Consider the following 23,302-nt stretch of genomic DNA (forward strand, 5'->3'; position numbering starts at 1 on the left):
AAACATGTTTTAAATAATCGATGGCCGCAGTGGCACCGCACCCAAAATGTTACGTGAGCCACACGCAATCTTTAGGATAGTCATGGCGGCTGTAAAACGGCACTTGGTGTCGTTTTCGTAATATATCGCATAGCTATGCTGCTTCTTATCCACTTTTAATTTATTGTGTGTTCTCCAATGAATTTTTATAAAGTTAATGAAACTACGTACCTTAGTAGTGGCGACGGCTAGTGTGGTTCTTATTGTCGCGTATTCCGAGTTTCCCTTGGGACTTGGCTGCTCGATCCAGGCTGCAGATACTGCCGGTAACGTTTTGGCATTATTTGCGACACTTCATACACTACTATATTTCGGTCTAGGTGCCCAATGTGCATCAGTCACGCAGCGGGAGCGGTCGTTTCTCGCTTGACGCGCAGATAGATGTCATTGTTTCCTAGGTTTCCTACGTTGAGGAAGAATAGGTGGATGAGCATCCCCTTTGGAACGGGGTAATGGGTTGCGCTACCAAGCTTTTGTATCAAACTACCAGAATCCCCATTGACAACTTTGTTTTTGTGCACCGCCGTCGCTTGTCGTTTGCCAAATTTTCTTCCACCAATCTTCGAATCGCCTCTTACTAATCTTAATTGCGGACATTTTTACTTTCCCTTTGCTCTCGCTGAAACCAAGCGCTTCAAGAGAAGGAAGGAAAGAACAGACAAGCGCCCTCGTATGCAGCAGATGAACGAAAGCTTTCAAAGAAATGTGGGCTTCATTCTTGATGTAAATATGTGTGCTACAAACGGAATTTATATGCTTGTTGCATTATAAACGTTTCGCTAGTATTCTACAAAAATGGGAGAAATCGCCGGTGAGGCATGAATAAGGATACAAAATAAAAAATAGTTTCTGCGTTATCTGTGCACGCCACACATAGGCAAATTCTCTTCATGTACATCCTGACATGACTCCTGTTCTTTAGATTATTGCAACTCACTCTTTCGTAGCTTTGGATTGCACGCGTGCGCATGTGTCACTTAAGTATTGACTACGTTACGAAGTCATATTCATTATTAAAAAAAAACTTGAAAGTTTTGTTCTTAGCTGTAGTTTCTCACTCAAGCCATAGGCACACGCCTGCTTTTAATCGTTTCTTTGAATAAGTATCCATACACTTCAATCGCACAGAAGCGAAATTCTTGGAATAAGCGTTGTGTTCCTGCATGACCGCGCAGGCTGCAAGCTTTTGTGCTAGGGTGCTCAACGCCAGACTCTGGATGATCTAGATTTAGGAATGGTGACGTACTTACGGCCAGGATGCAAGCCACGAGTAAAAAAAGTGGCGCCGTTTAATGTCAGCTGCATCCCTCCTTTCATAATGACATGCTGGTGGACTAGTTGCATGGAGGAAAGAAAAAAAAGTTTTATGACAACGTAGCACAGACATGGAAACACGAAAAAAAAGGTTAAAAATGGCCAAAAGGATGACAAGGATGAGACAATTAAACTCGTGCGTCTGTCTTTCTATTTTCATTACTCATACCTGTGTTTGTACGCCTGCCTTTCAGTGACATGGATCCATACCAACTCGCTCGAATTCATTGCAGTGGTGAAAAGCGTTTCTCTTTTTGAGTGGATCGTGAGCGGAGGTTGCGGTGGATACCGCCAAGCTTGCACAAAAAAAAACATTATATAATATGCAGTGCTTTGTAATGGGTTCCATTTATTCCAGCTAGCCCAGTATTCTGCCCTACTGCAACACTCTGCCTGCGCGGCCTCTCCGACTCAGAGATCCAGCATATAAACGTTAAAAATAAAGTGGTTTATGGCTTGCAGTGGTGTATGATTATTGCTTTTAAAATGCTGAAGTTCTGGTGTTCTAAATTTAGTTTATTCATATCAACGACCACTATCAGCACGATTGTAATTGAATGGCTCGGGTTGGATCGCTTGCTTGAAGTCGTATCCATAGGTCGACGCTGTGTTTGTCCATGGTTGCATTGCGCGGTGTGCATCACGTGCATTTGTGTTATGTATGGATTGCCCTCCTTTTCACGAACTTTTACAAAGCACATTCGTCCCGATCTTGTAGTGTGCTTTCTCCGTCAAAACGCTGGTGTATGCAGCGCGTGGTCAACTCGACAAATGATGTTTATCAACCCAAGCTATAAGACACTTTAATCCGGAAGCGTTGCCGATTTTGTCGGCGCCAAATCTTACGAAGCATGGTGGACCGGCGACGATGGTCTCTGCGGTACTCCACATGGCAGGCAATCTGTTGCACAAACAGTACCGTGTCGGCGTAAAGTGGCATTGGGTTGCCGAAAAGGTTAAAATAAAGAAAATATTAGGTCCTGTTGGAGTTTCTAACTGGACCCAACTTCTCACAATTGGAGATAACTTGAGGTTCAAGTTCGCCCAATTGGTCATCATTGTCGTTTAACATGTCCATTGGACCGAATTCGAAGTCAGTGGATGAGCCATCCCATGAAACAACAAAATTTTTAATCATAAAAGCACAATTTTAATGTGAGTCTTCAAATTTGGAGAGAAGCATTTAGCCTTTTGGAAAGTTAAAAATCTTCCTTGGAACTTTACCCTCTTCTTCCAATAAATGGTGTCCCTTGGTTAACCAAATTTTGCTTACAAATATAGCGTCTGAAATAGTGAATCCGTGAACGGTAGATATGGTCATCGAAGAGAATTGCCATTGCGTGTTCATGCATGACTAAGCTTCCCGAATGAAGTTGCAAGTGCACCTGCCGAATGTCAAAGTTAAGACCCATCTAGGGCTTCTTTTTCTTTCATATTGGTCCCAACGAGTCCAATGCGACATCAATTGATCGATTCCATAAATACAGTTTTGTTAAAGAACTATACAACTGGGCTTATTTCAAATTATAATAATTATTTATTTTTGTCTAGTAAAAATGGCACAAATTCCCATACATGGGCTCTGAGACTGCGAATGTTGATGCGGGGCTCTGAGAGGAACTGTTGTGATTTACAGAAATGCATTAGAATCTTGTCACTCTTACTCAAGTGAAACAAATAAACAAAAAGATATACCCTAGTTGAGGACACCTTGTATAACTTGGCCGATATTTATTTCAAGTTGGTAGGGCATTACACGAGTCTTTCTTGCACGCATGCGCAATGCTAGTTATGTTAATATTCTCTTAAGTAGTTCTAGCAGGTAAACATTTATTCGCCTGCAAATTTTGCCATTGCATATAATTCCAATGCTTATCAATAGTTGAATGTCAGGCCTAACAAGAATGGTGAAGACTTAAGTACAAGCTTTATTGTAATGCTACATTTGTGTTGCAAGGTACCACCAAGAGAAAACGTTGTAATCTATACTGTCAGTGTTGTGTATGCATTATGCAATATTATTTCATTTCTGTGTGCAAACACCACCACTTTGTGGTGCCATGCAGAAACAATGGAGGAAATGTAATTGTTCCTAACCAAAAGCCCTAGAAGAGCAATGAACCTCAATAAGGGTAAAGGGAAGAAGAGGACCAAGGGGAAGGTATGATTACGCAATCCTTCTTTTTTGGCACAACTGTTTTGGACTACACTGGGACACATACTTCTTGGTCTGCTCGATGAAAGCACATTTCTCCTAATTGAGTCTGTACATTGACCTCATTTGACCATCATGATGTGCCAACTTTCATCGCACCTGTAATCCAACGTGCAATCTGCTGTACAGAAAAGCATGGTTAAGATAGTGAAGTGTAGAAGCAAAGCTACAACTCTTCGTTTGAGCAAAGTCGTTTTGTTTGCTTATAATTTACAGAGTGCCTGAGTGAATTATTACAGGCCTTTGTCATTTCCTTTTATTTTGCACTTGTCGCTCCAAAGTTCTGGGAACAGTATGAATGCTAGCTTTGAATTATTATTATTACTATCTTGAAATTGAAAAACGGAATGAGATGCTAGAAGTTAGTACAGAAAAAAAAGCCAGTTTGCCTGCTTTTAATCTTGATAAAAGAGTGTCAGCTCCAATTACAAAATCACAAAGTGCTTAAGGCCTGTTAAAGGGACTGACAATCAATTTTTATGGTACCTAATTTCTTTAGTGCAACGGAAAGCTTGCCGATCAGAGTGTCTTATCAAGAAAAACACAAGGAAGGTGGGAGATGGAAATTAAAGATGATGAGCAAAACAAGAGCAAGGTGAAACAAGGTGGCAGCATTTGGACAAAGGGATTTGTCTTTTTCAAGGTGACATATGCTTTCCTTGGCACAGTATATATAGGTACGGTTCATCTGAAGGGTAGATGGGTTAAGGCGGGTGGGAGAGGCAATGGCCGAGCCTTCGTATACGACGACGGTGTAGAATTGAAAATAAAGGGATGCTATTCAACGTTTGTGAGTGAATGTACGGCAGCGCCTTATGCCAGCCGCGCATGTGTTTTTCTGTATAAGGTTCCTGGACCACATGGTAGGGGGGAGGATTAACTGCTCCGCTGGAGGTCAGTGAGCTATTGTCTCTCTGTAACAGAAAATGAGAGAAGCTTCTTTCATTCTCTCTTCCAGAGAAACGATAGCTCACTGACCTGCAGTGGAGGAGATAATCCCCCTTCGTGGTCGTCACATATTTCAGATTTCATAATTAAGAGCTCAGGGCCCCAGAAATATGCTGTAGAGTTCTATCCGCTATACTCGTACATAACTTCCTGTGGCAACGAAGGGAAAGCTACGGAGGCGAAGCACGCACAAGTGAGAGCACTCCTAAAAGAGCCCCGTCTTTCCAGCCACATAAGTTCACGCTGGGGAATAGAAAAAGTAGACACATTATTATCAACAAGTAAACACGATAAAACACACCACTCGATGTAAAAGTTTACTTATGTTGCGGCTTTTTCGTTCCGGGTTTAGGCAAACGCGAAAGAGTCGCACGTGAAGCTGCGTCGATTCAGCGTCTGCTCCCAGAAACCATAATGTCAAACGCTGGCGAACTATTGACGCCGTAACACATGTGCAGCACTCGCGACCGTATCTTTCCCTTTATTGCAAGACAAAACCTTTTATGTATTTAAAATACCTTAAAGGCCCATTTAAGGACATTGGGTAAGGCGGGACACAAAGGAAGTGTCTCAACAGGAATAAACATCGTAAATATCAATACAGGCACTCACAAGATAAGTATAGCAAAGTTCAAAAATTGTTTGTCGAAGCTAAGCTTTAGACAGAATAAACACAGTAATATGCTCATACGCACGAAAAATACAAAAATACATGTGTAAAAAAGAGGGAAGGAGAGCTGATCAACAACATACTTATACAATGTTTCTACAGGAAGCTTTGCGATTTTTTGCGAAGGGCGTCGCGATTTGTTAAGCACGCAATGTAATCAGGAAGACTGTTCCATACGGTTATCACACGTGGCAATTGTGATGCGTTACATGACAGTGTATTGCCGAATATGCGCAGGAAACTATGGCTATTGTTCAGTCGACGTGACGTGCGCACTTGTACTTCAAGCGGCAACACATGAGGTCGATTACCATGAACGTATCTATGGAAAAGGCAAAGAAGGACTTATCCTGCGATGCGTTTCAACTGGCTATAGCAAAATATCGGCTTTAATCTTAGTTACGCTGCAAGTTCGGTCGTAGTTACTTGTAACGAAGCGCCATGCTCTGTTTCGAATTGATTCTAGCATATCAGCTAAAGAATTGTGATGTAGTGACCATACTGATGACGCAAATTCTAACTGTGGGCGAACAAAAGTCCGATATGTTATTTTACGGACTGTAGCAGGGGATTTACACAAGTTCTGTCGAAGACAACTCAAGGTTTTTGAAGCTCTTGTGCAGATACCTCTTATGTGTGTTCTCCAGGAAAGATGAGTTGTTCAATGCCAAGGTACTTGTAGGACGATGTCGGAGATACGGCGGTGTTATTTAGGGCCTAAGAAAAGCGAGAGTTCCAATGTTTTCGCGAGAAGGACACAGCTTTACATTTGTCTGAGTTCAGGGTCATCTGCCATGTACTGCACCAGAAACTGACAAGGTTAGGGTCATTCTGCAATACTAAATGGTCACCAGTGTTTTATCGTACGATATAAAATACAATCATCTGCGAATAGCCTTATTTGCGATTATATGTCTTGTGGACGGTCAATAATGAAAATTAAGAAAAGAAGAGGACCAAGGACACTACCTTGCGGTACGCCAAAAGTAACGTTAGAAATAAGCGATGAGTGGTTATTAACAACAGTGAACTGTTGCCGCAAGGAGCGGAAGTTTCGGAGCCAAGATAAAGTTAATAAATCCAGTCGGAGCGCGGATATTTTTTTACATGAGGCGTCAATGAGGGACACGACCAAATGCTTTCGAAAAATCGAAGAATACACAGCCATTGCGTTGTTTGTTATTCATGCTGGAATGTAATCCTGTTGTAAATTCGAGCAACTGAGTTTCATAAGGTGAGGCTTTTCTGAATCATCGGTGGGTAAAATCGGTGGTTGTAAATAGCGGTAAATATGCGATGCCATGATATGTTACAGTAGTTTACAGCATATGCATGTTAATGAGATCGGACGGCAATTACGTGGAGAGCATTTGTTTGCCCCCTTGAATACAAGGATAACCTTTGCATTTTTCCAGTCCAGGGTTAGTTTGCCAGGTGATAAGGATTTCTTAAATATATGACATAATATCTAGCTTGAAACTGTAACGGTATTTTTTTTATTTTTTATTAGATATTGTCTATGCCGAAACATCTGGATAATTTTAGATTATTTATTAAAGACGAGATGTCATCTACTCTAATATCTATTACTTATATAAAAAGATATTCCAAGTCGGGAACTATGGGACCAGTAGAACAGTCTTCCTGTGTAAATGGTTCTTACTAAACTATTGCGCGCATAGAAAAAGAGGTATGTAAAAGGAGATCTGAAAAAAATTTTTCAACGCTACTGAACAATCAGCGTCAGACAAACGGCTTTCACCATCATCATGTAGCACAATATTGCGGACAGTGTTACCATGTTATAAGACTTGCCAGAATTGTCTGGGGTTGTTGATTAAAAGAGATAACAGGTGACGGGAGAAATATTTGTCTTTGGCTGCGCATAGTTTATTGCAGTAAATTTTAGAAAATCACTGTATGCGCCCCAAGATGAGGCTTGATTGACCCTTCTGGCCGCCCGATACAGACGGTTCGTCTTGTTTCTTAATTTTAGAAGGTGTTTAGTAAACCAAGAATCAGATCTGTGATTTGCAGTAACAATTTTTGGCACGTAATTTTCTACCACGTCTGTTATTTCTGCTCAAAAATATTCCAGCTGTCGTTTACCAAACTTGAATCAAAGAGTGGTAAACTGAATGGAATTAAAGAAAGAAATAACTCTTCACTAAGAAAGATAGCCAAGTCAGCATTAATATATTTAATGTCGGCCCTATTGCATTCTCCATAACTTTGAGTCGGAACCCGATAGAAAGTTTGTGGAATATTAATGTCTCATTCAAGAATGTTGTGATCGCTCAAGCCATCAGTATAATTAATAAGCCCCGGGGTATCAGGTGCAGTAGGTAATACTAAACCTAGGATGTTGGGACCACGGGTGTTATGAACGACTATCTGGGTTAGATTGTGATCTAGTGTTAAGCTAATAAATTCAGCAGAGGAGCCGCATGATTATGACAGATCTCGCCAATCAATAAGAGGAAAATTGAAGTGTCCCAGGAGATAAACAACAGTCGTGGAACATTGTTGAGTAGCACATGTAATGCTTTCACACAGTACATCGAGAAATGATTGGTCAGCGTTGGGCGACCGATAATATGTACCCTCTATGACAAGGGTAGAGGCTGTTGCGCATGTGACCAAAACTATTTCAGCAGGGGAATTTGTGTCTATGACGAAGGATGAAATACAGGTTCTATAGCAATCAGGATACCACCACCCCTACTCCTACTATGGTCATGTCTGTAAATGTTATATTTGTTACTGTTGGGAAGAAGTTATTTATTAGTGATGTCGGTGTGCAACCAAGTCTCATTGAAAGCGACAATATCAGGATCGCCATCTTCCAAATGCGTACTCAGTGCATCGCGATTGTTTAGTGGGCTGCGAGTGTTCGTCTAAGATAACGACAGCGGTAACGTTAAGGAAAATTGCGATTTCTTAGCTATACCAGCAAATGTTTCATTTTTAGCTACAGAATTCACGGCACAACTGTGTCGGCAGCTCGGTCATAAACATAAGCGGTTTCATTAATGCGAACCTTATATACTGTAAGTTTGAAAGGCTGTTGTATTGTTTTGGCAAGTTTAAAGTATTTTTTCCTAGCTTGCCTTGTGGATAAAGAAAAAATCGAATACTCAGTATCTTTTAGCGTTTGCACAAGTGTAAGAATATTTTGCTTGTCTTTACAAAGGGCTAATCGTGCTATGATGGGCCGGCTTTTCTCAGAAGGAAAGCGCCCTAATCAATGCACGTGCTCAAACTGTGCGTTCACCATAGTAAGACCAAGCTGTTCAGAGCAAAACTGAATCATTTTTTGTTGAGATGCAGCCCAGTTTTCGCCTTGGTCGTCATCAATACCGAAAAACAGTAAGTTACATCGTGGCATTATGTTTTCTTTATCATCGCATCTTGAAGTGAGCGAGAGAAGTTGACCAAATAAGCTGCGTAACTCGTGATTTGGCTCCCAGATTTGAAAACTACCCAGAGATGCAACCGTGCTTTCGAGTACATCTATGCTTCCACCTAAGCAATTTACTCTGGCATCTGTGGCTTCTTGCCGTTCCCCGACACCTTTAAGCTCATTTAGAATAGCTGACTGTCCCGCTTCAAATCTGCTCACAGTCTCAAGAACGGAAGCAAGTGTGTGCGCGATGGCATTTGTGTCAGGGCCCGGGTTTTGTTCAACATCCCCAGAAAGTAGAAGCAAGCAGCTACCTATGCAAGGGCACACGCTCGACAAGAGTGATGACACCAGGCACAATTTATCAGAAAGCACTTCGGGTCACAACACCACAATGAGGCAATAGTTATCAGTCTTAATACATGAAGCCCCAAAGCGGTAACAGACCTGTAAATAGAGCAGTGGTAAGTGCGCCATTTCGTCTTGGGTGTCGTGCCCAAAGCGAGCCGTGACCGGATGCTGCTTGTATCCCCTGTCGAGCACAGCGATGATAGCGGTGTAATATCCAGGTTGCCAACCCATTCTGTGGAAGCACTTAGAGTCTAGTGGGTTGATAGGGGATTCAGTCGGCGATGAGAGTAGAGCACTTGAGGTTAGGAGTCAACATTCAGTGGACGAAGCACGGACGCCACATAAGATAGCAGCCTCTAAATACAGCAGCGGTAAGGGCCCCATTTCGGCGTAGGTGTCGTGCCTAAAGCGAGCCGTGACCAGCTGCTGCTTGTATCCCTTGTCGAGCGCTGCGGTGATAGCAGTGCAAGATCCAGTTTGCCAGCCCATTCCACGGAAGCGCTTCGAGTCTAGCGTGTTGAATGGGGATTCAGGCGGCGATCAGAGTAGAGCACTTGAAGGTGGAAGCCAACATCCAGTGGAGGAAGCACGGACACCACATAAAATGGTAGCCTGTGAGAAGTTGCCTGTGTGTCCGCGAATGTACGCTCTACAATATATCCAGAATTTCAATTTGCTATATTATCAATTCGACAGGCAAAAAGAAATTTAGTTGTCATATTTCCTGAAAAATACTAAATTTATTTCCGAGGCCATGCCGGTGCCCATTCAGCAGCAACCTGTCGCCGCGTCTCTTAGGTACGCTGAGGTAGTAAAGCGGCAGCAGCGTCCACAGTCCTCACCGTACCATGGTGTGTCGTACGCTGCAGCCCCCATTCAGCCGTCCGTGACATGGGCTGCTCCCATCATTGCAAATCCCTGACGAACGCGCCACAACCGGCCGATCTGTTTTGCATGCGGTGGCCCTGTTCATATCGCCCGATTCGGCCGTCTTCGCGCTCCAGGATACTCAGACGCCCGTTCCCAGAACTGCATGGATCGCCCCCGGTCTCGTTATGAAAGTCCGGATCCCCAGACAAGCACGTCTTCACGTGACTATCCGCAACCCACGTCTCGTCGCTCACCTTCACCCAGTCGCCGCTCCTTGTCGCCAATGCGTCGTCGACCAGCCCCTGAAAATGAGGGAAACTAGCCCCCGCAGTTCGTAAGGCAAGGGCTGTGCTGCCGAAATGCTCAAGTCCTCGAACTTTGCCGTCCTATATTGTCGAAGTTTTTGTAGAGGGCACCCGTGCATATGCTCTTGTCGATACCGGTGCTGCCGTTTCTGTTATAGACGTCACACATTGCCGCAAGCTTCGGAAGGTGACCACGCCTCTTGAGATGATGCCCTTACGAACAGCGAATGGAGACCTTGTTTGGTCTATAGCTGCCGGCACTGCTCGACTTATTATCGCTAAAAAGCGCTACATTGTTGAGTTTATTGTCCTTTCATCCTGCGCGCACAACATCATACTTCGCTGGGACTTTTTATCGTATAATCACGCCGTTATTGATTTTGCCAGATCTGAACTTGATCTCTTGCCGTTGTGTGACCACTCCTATAACCCCGCTCATCAAGCTGCACGCAAACTAGTCGTAACAGTAGACACAGAAATTCCGCCAACAGCAGATGTTTTGCTCCCCGTGTTCTGCAACAGCATATGTGATGAAGCTGCATTCTTTGAACCATCATGCCTCCTTCTAAATCGGAAGCCACTTTTTCTGCCTTATTCGACCCTTTCTATTTCGAATGGAACAAGCGCTCTCTGCCTCACAAATCCTCGTCCGTATCCCATGAAACTGCTTAAAGCTGAATTCCTTGGATGCATGCAACCCATCGATATCGGCCAAGTTTTTTGCGTGCAGCAAGATTCAGCTCTACGCGACCTCGACGTCGTCAGTGCTCTTAATCCTTCTGATGTAACCAGCTGCCGATCTATTCGATTCGTCGATCACAGATGGACTGTCACCATTTGAATGCTCTGCTCTGCTCCAGCTGCTCTACCAGTTCCGCGACTCTTTCGATGTTGCCCAACGTGCCCTAGGCCGAACTTCTACCATTGTTCACTACATCGACACCGTCTCCAACTCGCCAGTGCGACAACGCCCTTAACATGTCTCCACAGCGGAAAGTCAAGTTATTACCGACCAGGCTGACGATATGCTTAAACGCGACGTTATTCGCCCTTCACAAAGTCAATGGGCATCGCCTGTGGGTCTCGTTAAAAAAAGGATGGATCAATTCGCTTCCTCGTGGATTACCGGCGCCTAAACAAGGTCACTCGAAAAGACGGGTACCCGTTACCCAGAATTGACGATCCCCTTGATTGCCTACAGGGTGCCGAGTTTTTTTCATCGTTAGATTTGCGCTCCGGGTATTGGCAGGTGCCTTTAGCAGAGGGCGACCGTTCAAAGACAACCTGCGTCACGCCTGACGGTATATATGAATTCAATGTCATACCCTTCGACCTCTGCAATACGGCTGCCACCTTCGAGTGCATGATGGACTCGGTCCTGCGGGGTTTGAAGTGGCACATGTGTCTCTGCTACTTCGACGAGATTGTTGTCTTTGCGCCAGATTTCGCAACCCATCTGGAACGCCTCAACCATGTCCTGACGTGTCTGAAGACCGCTCAGCTGCAATTAAATCTCAAGAGGTTCCGCTTTGCTGCGCGAAAACTTACGATTCTCGGTCACGTCGTATCAAAGGACGGTGTGCTTCCGGACCCGGCTAAACTACGCGCCGTGACCGACTTCCCCAAAGCGACAACTCTAAAGCAGTTACAAAGCTTCATAGGGTTATGCTCCTAATTTCGTCTGTTTGTACGAAACTTCGCCTCCATAATTGCGCCTTTGACCCAACTTTTAAGCAGCCCCTCCAATCTTTCCTCAAGGTCGTCTGAGTTTGACGAAGCCTTCTCCACCCTTCGCCGTCTCCTGACGTCACCACCTAGACTGCGCCACTACGATACTACGGCCGCAACTGAGGTGCACACAGACGCCAGTGTTGTCGGCCTCGGTGCTGTTCTTGGATGACGTGTCGAAGCACGGGAGCCAACGGGATTTGTCGCTGCAGTTGCTGCTGCTCTGGGAGCTCCTGACGCTGAGCAAACGGCAGGAGAGACTACTGACGGGCTACCTCCTCACGCACAAATTCTTTCATTTGTGCAAGAAGGTATGACTGGTCAGGCACGATGTCCAGTGCAGCGAGTGGTTGACTGTACGTGTTAGATGAACGTAGGGTGAGAGCCCGCTGCCTTCTCAATTCGTCAAACTATGGTACAGCGTTACACTTCAGACACTGTGCCAGGAGACTTCGCAAGAAGCAATTGAAAGACGTCGTCGACACCCTTCATAATATGTTGTATTTTGGCACTTTCGCTCATTGAAGTATCGGTGCGCCTGCAGAGATTGATTATGTCCTCAATATAGGCGGTAAAAGTTTCGTTTGGTTCCTGTGCCCATGTGCGCAGCCGTTGCTCGGCGCGTAACTTCCACACGGCAGCGCGACCGAAAACGGCAGATATTGCGTCCTTAAAAGCGGGCCAGTTCTCAAATTCCGATTCATGGTTCGTATACCACATCTGCGCCACGCCAGCCAGCTAAATGTTCGCAGTACTCAGCTTAGCAGCGTCATCCCACTTGTTGAGTCCACTAACTTTTTCGCAGACCGACAGCCAGTCCTCGACGTCCTGGTCTTTCGTACCCGAAAATACCGGGGGGTCTCCCTGGCGAACCGGGCCGGGGCAAACGGCAGCCGGGAGAGGTGGCGGCGGTTAGGCAGCGTCAGCTTGCATGGTCGAGTGCAACGTACGGGATGGGAGTTGCAGGGTGCCGGCGATATGCGTACCCAGCACCCCCACCCAATGTAAGGAGGTTTATTGGACGAGTCCAACAAACAGCCGGTAGCACGAAACACTAGGTAGGGAGAACAAGATGGTGGTGTTCGAGCGCCGATATCGTGGCCTCCGCTCTTGATGATGATCGGGATGTCATTATCTTCCTTTCTTCATTACATTATTTGCCTGATATGTTAAATGTAGTAGAAACGCGGTTAGCACGTTGTCATTGCAGACTCAGGCCTACACTCTTCCAGCACACCATATTCTCACACAAGCTCTGAGAGGAACCCACAGCTTGTCGGTGAGGAAATATTCTGTGCGAATATGTGATTTAAAATATGCTATCAGATTACCATTATATTACCTTTTATAACATTATCAGTGCTAGCACACTTTATCCACATTGGAATAACTTATGGTTTGTTTGGTCCTCAGGAACCGCTGCAGCTGTGGCTTTAGATGACGCTATGGAGGAGCGTGTGACATAGCTTGATAAGACATTTTCTATAAGCCACTGCTTGCATAGTTCTTTTTATAGACCACTTGTCTGATGCTTTTACAAATTTTTCATCTGGAGCCGCTTGCAAGGAAATATTTAGCGGAGTTTAAATTTATTGAATCAAACTAAGGTAAAACCTCACTAAAACTTATGTAGGGGTGAGTTGGTACATGTCCAGTAAAAGAATAGCAAAACCAGGACAACCAAAAAATGAGACGGACACACACAGAAGCACTAGTAACAACTAATTTTATTCAATGCCACAACACGCGTAGACAGGATGTCCCACAAAATTTGAGCCAAGAATTTCAAAATGAAGGGCGTGTTCGAAGCGAATTAAAGTCAAGGCACACTATTCGCAATACCTTAAAGTAAATAAGACAGTTTTTTACTTTCCGCATTGCTCCTTAATTATTTAATATAATTATCCAACTTCTTATTTATCGGAGGAGGACACCAATATGGAATGTAGATTTGTAGAGCACCTTCAGAAACCACCAACCGAGTTGCTTCCTTTGCAATACGTCTCACGTAGTCCTTTTTTCCGGGTTGCAAAGAAAGCCTGCGAAATATTAAAAAAAAAGAAAACAGGTGACGGAGCGCTTGCACAGAGGTGTTGTGGTACTCTCCGGCGTGCGTTCCTTAAACAAGCTCGGCTGTATCTTGACTGGCGATGAGGAAGCGGCAGGGAGTTCTTTATCTCATCGGCAGGGCGCGGCCAGCAGCATGCATTTTTGCCCCCATTGAACAACGTCGGCGACGGGAGCCGACGTTGTTCACCGAAGACACGCTTGAGAGCAGCGCGATACCACTGCGCAAGCGGTCCGTCCCGTGGCTTTTTTTCGTATTTCACGGGCTTTCTCTGAAACCCAAAAAGAGGAATATGTTAGACGTATTGTATAGGAAACAACTCGATCGGTCGTTTCTTAAGGTATCCTACTAGTTGACGTGTCATACGAGGGGTCTTCAGTCAATAATTAAATATGTGGGTAATTATACATATTTAATTAGTGAGTTATGGGGAAAACAAAAAAAAATTGTCTAAGTTACTGCAGGCTATTGCGAGTAGTATGCGTCCGGTTCAATTCGCTTCCGACGCACCATTCATTTTTGAATTCTGGGCTCAAGTTATGCTGGGCACCCTGTATACACCGTGGCCACACACGCGCAAACGTGATCAAAAGGCAGGCCTTGGGGCCTGCCTTTTCCTTCATGGCAAGATAAGTTATGGTCCATGAAAACCTGAATTTATGTACTAGGCTATGCAGCCTGGTATTTAGAGTTACGCTTGCATTTTCGAAAGCGTTGCATTGCAGTCATCCCTTGTGTTTGCTCATTTGACAAAACGACAGCTCTGGTGATTGTATAATTTTTGTATCAGCAGCCTCTAAGCAGCACCTAAGCAGATGAGGCATGCACCTGGGGGTTGACGGCTATGACACAAGTCCTTGCACAGGACCTTTAAGATAATATACCATATCGCGGGCACTGCCTTATCTTGGGGTCGTGCTGGACAATTGCTAATGGCGGAATTTGCAATTTTATAAGAATATCGTTGACCCTTCTTTTGTAGAAATCTGTAGAACACAAAAGTTATGTGTGTCTCGACAGAAGCTCTTCCATATTTACCTCATGAACTCATGGTCCACTGAAACGAAAGGCGCACGATTTGCAGGTTGGCGACCATGTTGCAGATTTGCTTGGTAAGGGCGTCCTATTGCTGAGCGGAATTCTGCTGCCCAGTCGCTTTGGTGAATGCATGCGGATTTTGGGCCCACCCCGTAGTGTCTTGTGCAGCCAGTTGCAACGAACTCAGCTTCAGGAATGCAAGTGGTAGGGTTTGTAGCTTGCGCCGCAAACGCAGAAAGCCTTTCTGTTTCATGCTGGCGTGTCAACGTTGTTGCTTCTCCGAGGCGCTTAGTCAGCAGTTTTCATAGTTGGTATCATCATGATCGAATGAGCAGGTGGTCTGTAAGCACTGATGATGCATGTTGAGGCTGCACGCCACAGGGAACGAAGTGTCACAGGCTAATCGGACGGGAACGATAAACCATGTGTGGAAGCCACATAGTCACCTCAGTCGAAAACCTACACTGCCTAAATCAGGCTACATGGTGTTGAAACCTCCGCTGCATTAAGATTACTGAAATGCTCACTGTCGGTGCTCGTTAGTGTGATGATGCAGTACTTCGTTTCACCGCTCCTACATGCTACAGCCACCCCCGTCATCACAGGACATATTCGACATGTTCACGCCGGCGTCAAATTTGTTACACAAAGTTGATGGTGTACCCTGGCACTAAACACTTTCGGTTCTAAAATATCTTCCGCACATTGTTTGTCTATCGTGTCGGATTAGCCCTTGACGTCTCCCCACCTACAAAGTGCAGCTTCAACATGCATCATCAGTGCTTATATGCGGCCTGCTGCTTAGTTTCTGATGGCACTAACTAAGAAAACTGTGGCTTTAAGCGGCGCAAAAAGGCAACAACGTCAATAGACGAATCTCGCTTTGATCCAGCGAGAGACACGCCAGTGTGAAGCAGAAAGCATTTGCACGTTTTCGGCGCATGCTTCGAACTCTGCCACTCGCATTCCTGAAGCTGAGTGCGTCACAAGTGCCTACCCAAGGCACTGAGGAGCGAGACCAAAATGCTCGTACCTTCGATGAAGCAACTTGGCAGGAGGACGCCAATTTCCCACAGGACACTGCAGCGGACCGCGAGTTCGCGAAACGGTGTACTAAAAACACACTCGGTTTCCCTTGTACAGCTTGCTAACGCGTGTGGTTTATGGTGGATGTGCCCAGTGCTCCAGCGCGTGCAATGCAGTGTCTCTAGGGGACGTTTCCCGGTCACGAGCCGTTCCACTACATTGGCTTGTGGCAATTGTAGAAGATCCCTGTGCAGTGGTAGGGGGCCGTTGATGACTTCTTGCAACCTAATTCTTCGTGCACAACAAACATGTACCAGCTTTTGTGAAGACATGTTTCACTTTCGTGTTCCACGGATTCCTACGAAAGAGCGATCAACCGTATTTTTGTTAGCTTTTGTTCCGCTTGTATTCCGAATGTAAAATTTTGCCTGGCTATGCTGCTTTAAGCTAGGTTTTTTGCACGGTCGAAATTTTTTTCTCTTGGCCTTCAAGTCATGCAGAGAATTTTGTATAACAATTCATTGTTTGGGCTATTTGCGTGGTGGGCTCTCATTTAAGGAAATGCAGAAGACTGAATTGCCAAAATTTTCTTGTGCGCGATGTAATGCCCGCCAACAAGCTCATGCTGTTTCAGGAAACTCTAGATGATCTTTATTGTGCGTGTTGAAATATAATGCCTAATTCAAATTATTATATTACACATCTATACTGGGAGCAACCGGTGGCTCGAAAAGTAGGTTGGGCCATCTTGTTTCGAGCCTAAATGAATTCCTTATTTTGCCGCGTGGCAACCTCTGTCTTTTGAACGCCAGATCATCTGAGGAGCCGCAACGTGGCACGAACACTGTCAAATGAGTGCCGGGCAAACGGACAGATGGAGCCGAGTGCGGCTTCAACCCCGAGAAGGTGGCCTCGCTAAAAGGTTTGCAACACAGTGTATTCCGTCTTATACTGGGACATGAAGTGAAATCTTTCAATCTTTCAATTGAAAGATTGAAACTACTGCTTCAATTATGGTGGCCGACCACTGCGCAGTTCAATGATTTATATTTTCGAACCTTGCAATGTTCATAAGTCAAAGGAATTCAGTATGCTGAAGTATTTGACCCCGAAGCCCCTTGCATATGTACGGCTGGCTACGTTGGCTCTGCTTTATCAATGAAATGAACTTTCTGTGTGTTTAGATTAGTTGTGCTGTTTATCACTCAAGTAAAACCACAGTGCATGGCGCAGTTAGTGTAGTTTCAGCTGTTGCGCGTACGGTCGGGGTTCATGTAGACGGTGCCTAATCGTCCCTATAATCACGAATTTGAAATAATGAACGGCCAGGATGTTATATTCCACAAGCAGTCAAAAAGGCTTGTGACACGTTGTTGCATGCATATGCACTTGCACGCTACCTGGTCAATCGGTATTTTGTTATTGTCGTGGCATTGCTACAGATAAATGCATGCACAAAAGCTACGTTCTCTGGCAACATGAACAGAGATAGACTTCTCCCAAAGTGTTCAATGACCATGGGTTAGTTCGCAATAGTCATTGCCTGCCACTTTTCGTGCCCCAGTGTAGACATTAGGGGTAGAGTCAGCACCATTTAAAGCTGCTTGATGACTGATTGTAACCACATAAAAGAAAATAACGAAGAGTGTGTTGCTTCTCCATAGCTAAGCTTTCTTGGTGAACCAGCCGGCACCTCTGTTGCCGCGTGTGCTGCTGCTGCTTGTGCGTTCTCACTGAATGGCTCATACTCATCTGTAGGACGGCGCATGCATGTGGACGGTGACATGTGTGCCTCTCAGGGTGATAGGGTACCCCCAAGCAATAGTGCAGAAAGCCAGCTTGCCCATTTCAACCCCTTTAACGCTGGTTGTATTCACGGGTGCATTGCATTCTTAGCGAACATGCCACCTAAATACACTTTGCACCCACATTGACTGAAATAGCACAACACTTGCTATAGCATTGGAGCTTTAACTATGCATATTTATGGAACGCTTCACTGTATATGTTTACATTGCTACTGCATTTATAAAAAGGTTTCGAATTTGCTCCTTTTTTAATTGCAGCCCTCTTGGGTGCCTAAACGTCCCTATAATCACGAGTCAGAAATTATGAAGTTGACAGGAAGTTATATTCCACAAGTAGTCAAAAAGGCTTGTCAATACGTTGTTGCATGAATATGCACTTGCATGCTACCTGATCCATCGGTATTTTATCAATGTCATGGCATTATTGACGCGGATCACATCCCTTCTGTCTCGTGTCTTCGCATTCTGGGTCTCCTTCTCCAATCGAACCGCAAACACATTGCCCTGCTTTCCCGCCCATCTACCGCCATTCACTACACCATCCGGCTTATTCGGCATGTCGCTAATCGGCACCATGGCATGCGCGAGCATGACCTCCATCGTCTTGTCCAGGCCTTCGTTCTCAGCCGCTTTGTCTACTCCCTCCCCAATCTTTTTTTCTCTCTGGCGCCGAGTAAGATAAGGTGAACTGTCTAATCCACCAAGCCTACTAGTGGGCCCTTGCGCTCGCCACCTTCACCCACACTTCTCGTCTGCTGGCGATGGGCGTCCACAATTCTGTTTCGTACCTTGTGGAGGCCCTTCACACGGCACAACTCGATCGCCTTTCTCGCACCCCTTCCAGTAGAGCACTTCTCTCTTCCCTCCGCTTAACCCCTGTGTCCCCTGCATGTGTAATCCACCCCTTACCCTCCTCTGGATCTTCAGTGCTCGCTGTCAACTGTCTTCCCAAGAACACGCACCCCGAGGATCACGTCTCCCTTGGCTCTGACCTCGCATCCACCCTATGGCGCCAGTACGGGACATAGTCCAACGTTATCTCAATGTGGTGCCATACAAGTCCAACCCTGCCTACGCCGATGCCTCCACTTCCAATACACTTGATTCTCTCAACGGTGCCACTATATCTGGCCTTCCTCTACTGCCACAGAGGAAGCAGCAATTGCGCTCGCCATTGCTACTACCCCGGCCCGTTTCATATTCAGCCACTCCAAAGCTGTAGTCCACAACTTTGCAAGGGTCGCTTCTCATCTACACTCAGCATCCTTTATCACCCCTTCTCGTAGTATGCAACGCCTGTGTGATCCCACTCGCGCGGGGCACCCAGGCAATGAGACGGCAAATTCCATCGCTTGCGCGATGGTAGACCAAGCTGTCCGTCTGGACGCGCATGACACCCTCCTCACCTTCCATGACATCACCTTTCATTACCGAAACTCTCGCCTATCTTTCGCTCCCCCTCACAAATCCCTGTCTAAGATCCAACAGAGCCCGCGGTGCCACTTACAGGCCCACGCTTTCCTCTCTCCTGGCCAACTTGCCCTTATTCACCCCGGTGCCTTGTCACCCGAATGCACACTGTGCGGACACCGACGAGCAGACTATGCCCGTATCCTCTATTCATGCCAAAACACTTTCCCCCTGTCTCTCGACATGTATCTAGTCCGCAGTTGTGGAGGCTGCTTGGCCAGCTCGGAGCTTGGCTAACGATCGCTAGCGGCTAATGATCGGGGCAGTTGAAGTTGCCACCAAGAATGATGTGGAGGCCACGATCGGCAGCCTGAAGACCACCCACGGAACCGTGGCATCCTAATATTTCTTTTAATTTTCTGGCCTTCACTAAATAAAGTTTGTAGCATCAGTTATCCTTAGTCCCTGCTATGTAAAGAGAAAGCCGATCGTCCTCCTTAGTTGCAGATGGTGTCGGATTTCGCATCTGTCTGTGTCTGCGTCGATCGGCGCTCTTCAGTATTTCGATCGGCAGCGACATCGCCCCCAAAGATCGCTTTAGTTAGTTTTCCTGGCGGGGGGACTGTGCAACCTCCCGGTACATTACTGCTGGCGTGGAGGTGAAAATCCTCTCGGAGACGGGGACCGCTACTGCCGCCTGGCAGACGGTGGCAAGAGTCGACGGCATGTGACAGGCCGCCCGACATGTACTGACGCGAAAACGTCAGTGCAGGACAAACACGCATGTCACATGTTCAATTCCCACAGACAGTGCATTCTTAAAATTTTTTCTTTGTTTTTTTCTGTTCAACATTCCTTTATTATCCTATTTGTTTGCAATAGAATGTGTGCACGCGATCCCTGGCGCCAACCTTACAGCCGCCGTATGTTTTATTTTAACACGAGCGTGACCAGGATAATTTAGACAGCAACACAAAGGACTATTCTTACAAAAAAGATTACACTTATTAGTTACAGCCTACTAGACTTCGTACGCTGTGCGCTGACAGCTAGAAAGCGCAATGTTTGGCAGCGAAACTGAACCACACCGTTTGAACGCCGGCTTTGGCAGATGGACTTGGGGCTCTGTGCACGTCCGCCTGCTGCGGCTCAACGTGGAACACGAGGAAGACGTTAGCGGCATGCATAGATCATCACCGTGTCGGCCGTGCAGCCGCCACCCATCCGAGAAATTGGTCGACGGCATGTGACAGGGGGCCCGAGGATTGCACAAAGTGACTAGACTACATCGCTTTTATCACAACGCACTGGTCCGGTATTGATTAGTGTTTTTATGGCCATATAATATTCACGTTGCACCTTCTTTTGCCAAGTCGGTAATAAAGAAATAAAAGCAAACCACCTGACGGGCGCTGATGCGAAACGTCAGGGCGTATCAAACACCACGACACGAGTTCAATCCCCACAGAAAGGTCTTTTTTATTCAATTTTTTTCATTTTTATCTTTCGGTTCAACTTTCATTCATTCAATCATGTTTATTTCCTTAAAGACCTGCGAGCGGGTATTATTTAAGTGGTGGGTTTTCTACGAAGAATATTGTTGACACAACGATCAGTGCGATGTTATATTTGATATGCTATGCATGAAACTTGATGGGCATGTGATAGTGGCGATGTTGCCAGAAAGGCCGTTCAAGTCTTGCTGCTCTGGGAAAAATGAAGCTCAAGATGTTTTAGTGCATGCACTTGGGCAGGAAACTTGTAACGCATGACAAGTGCGATGAGGTATGTGAGCTCGAGCGATAATGTAAGGAGCGCTATTAAGTGGCCAGTGAAAGAATTTGTGAAATAGAGAGACGGCTACAGTGCATCGGCGATAAGACAAAGGTGATAAGTTACCCTCAGCTTGGAGGGATGAAGCACTGATTTCATATGAATACCAAGTATGAATGAAGCTATCACCACGATTTTGAACGGATTCGAGTATATTAGTGAGACGCTTCGGGTGGGTTCCAGATGGGAGACGCATACTTTAACTTAGCCCTCACTAAAGATTTGTAAGCAAGTAGTTTTCCGTTACTCAGAGCGTTACGTAAATGACGTTTTAAGAAACCCAAAGTTCTGTTAGTTGATAACGTGACTTTAGGAATGTGCCTGTTCCAAGACATATTGTTAGACAAAGTAACTACAAAGTATATATAAGTGGTTGTGGATTTAACGGGGGCGTTAGCTATGTTATAGGTGAAGTCAAGGGCTATTTGACGACGACTAAAAGAAATGAGCTTGCATCTAGTTGGGTTTAGGGACATTAGCCAGTCAATCACACCATTGTACTATGTGGTCGAGATATTGCTGTATAATTATATGGTCAGATGGGCTAGTACCGGTTTGGTAAAGAACGCAGAAGTCAGCAAACATGCGGGTATTAGAAGATGCCACAAAGGTACGTTGTTAATGTATATTAGGAACAGAAGAGGACCGAGGAAAGAACTTTGAGGCACCCCCGATGACACTGGACGTGGGCTAGATAATTTCTTATTTGGAATCACTACTTGCGAATGGTTAGTCAAGAATTCTTTTATCTTATGTCCTTTTTTATCCTATTTGTTTGCAATAGAATGTGTGCTCACGTGATCCCAGGCGTCAACCTAACCGCCACCGGATGTTTTAATTAACGCGAACGTGCCCAGGATAATCAGGACAGCAACACACAGGGCTGTTCTTACAAAAAGCATTAGGCGTATTAGTGAAAGCCTACCAGACTTCGTACGCTGCGAGCTGACAGCTCGAGAGCGCAATGTTTGGCAGCGAAACTGAACCACACCGTTCGCGTGCCGGCTGCGGGAGGTGGACTAGGAGCTCGGCGCACGCCCGTGCGCTGCGGCTCGACGTGCTACCACGACGAAGAGGCTAGCGGCATGCATAGATCGTAACCATGTCCGCCGTGCAAACACCACTCACCCAGAAATCCCGTCGACGCATAGGACAGGACAGGACGCCCGACGTGCACTGACGCGAAAAGGTCAGGGCAGATCAAACACCCGCGTCACGTGTTCAATACCCACAGACGAAACATTGTTGAATGTTCTCATTCGTTTATTTTCTTTTCAACTTTCCTATTTTATCTTGTTTATTTGTTTCCAATAGAATGTGTGCTCACCCGATCCCTTTCCCAAGCTTTCCACCGCCGGTTATCTTAATTAACACAAACACACCCAGGATTATTAAGACAGCAACACAGTTTTTTTTATTGCCAGTCTTCGACACAGTACGAGAAACCTACACAAAATATATCACTGCCACATGGCACAAGTGGCCTAAATCCCATTGAAGCCCGGCGTTGTCATTTTCAAAATTCCCTGAGTGCTACCAAAGCCTCCAGCCTTGACAGCCACCCAAGCACATCTGTTTGCGCTTTCAAAGTCTCTAGGAGCCTGTGTACGCTTTGGCGAAAATATTTGTTTGTTGATAAGACAGCAACACAAAGGGTTATTCTTACAAAAAAGATTAGGCTTATTATTGGCACCCTACGAGACTTCGCATGCTGTGAGCTGACTGCTAGAGAGCGGAATGTTTGGCAGCGAAACTGAACCATACCATTTCCGCGCTGGCTGCCGCAGGTGGGAGTATACCACTTCCGTCTGCCGAAGAGAGCACACCTGGTTATGATGTGCTCCGATGGGGCGGTGTTTGCGGCAACGAAGAGCCGCGGTAACAGGAATACGCCTGGTGAACAAGAAGATTACGAGGTCGTTTTACCTACATTGCCTACAAGTCGTACAGTTTTGAATACCATATTTTTACATACCGACATTCGGGCCAGGCCTTATCGAGTTGAAGACTTCAGGGATACGTTGGACCGTCTGACATTGCTGCTTTAGGTGTTGGCCTGGGGGAGTACCAGATGAGTCACGTATGGGCCGTCACCTTCAAGAGTGCGGAAAGCGTAAAGAAGGATTTAACCATCGATGAACAGAAGGTGAAGGGTCACCGCGGCGTTGTAGTTGACCCGGCGAGCAAGCCCTGCGCCCGAAGTTACATTGGCTGCTTTTAAATGTTCCCGATGAAGGTGTACGTGCTGCATTAGCAATGTTCGGGACGGTAACAGA

Source organism: Dermacentor variabilis, chromosome 7 (assembly GCF_050947875.1).
Source record: "Dermacentor variabilis isolate Ectoservices chromosome 7, ASM5094787v1, whole genome shotgun sequence".
Classification (NCBI taxonomy): Eukaryota; Metazoa; Arthropoda; class Arachnida; order Ixodida; family Ixodidae; genus Dermacentor; species Dermacentor variabilis.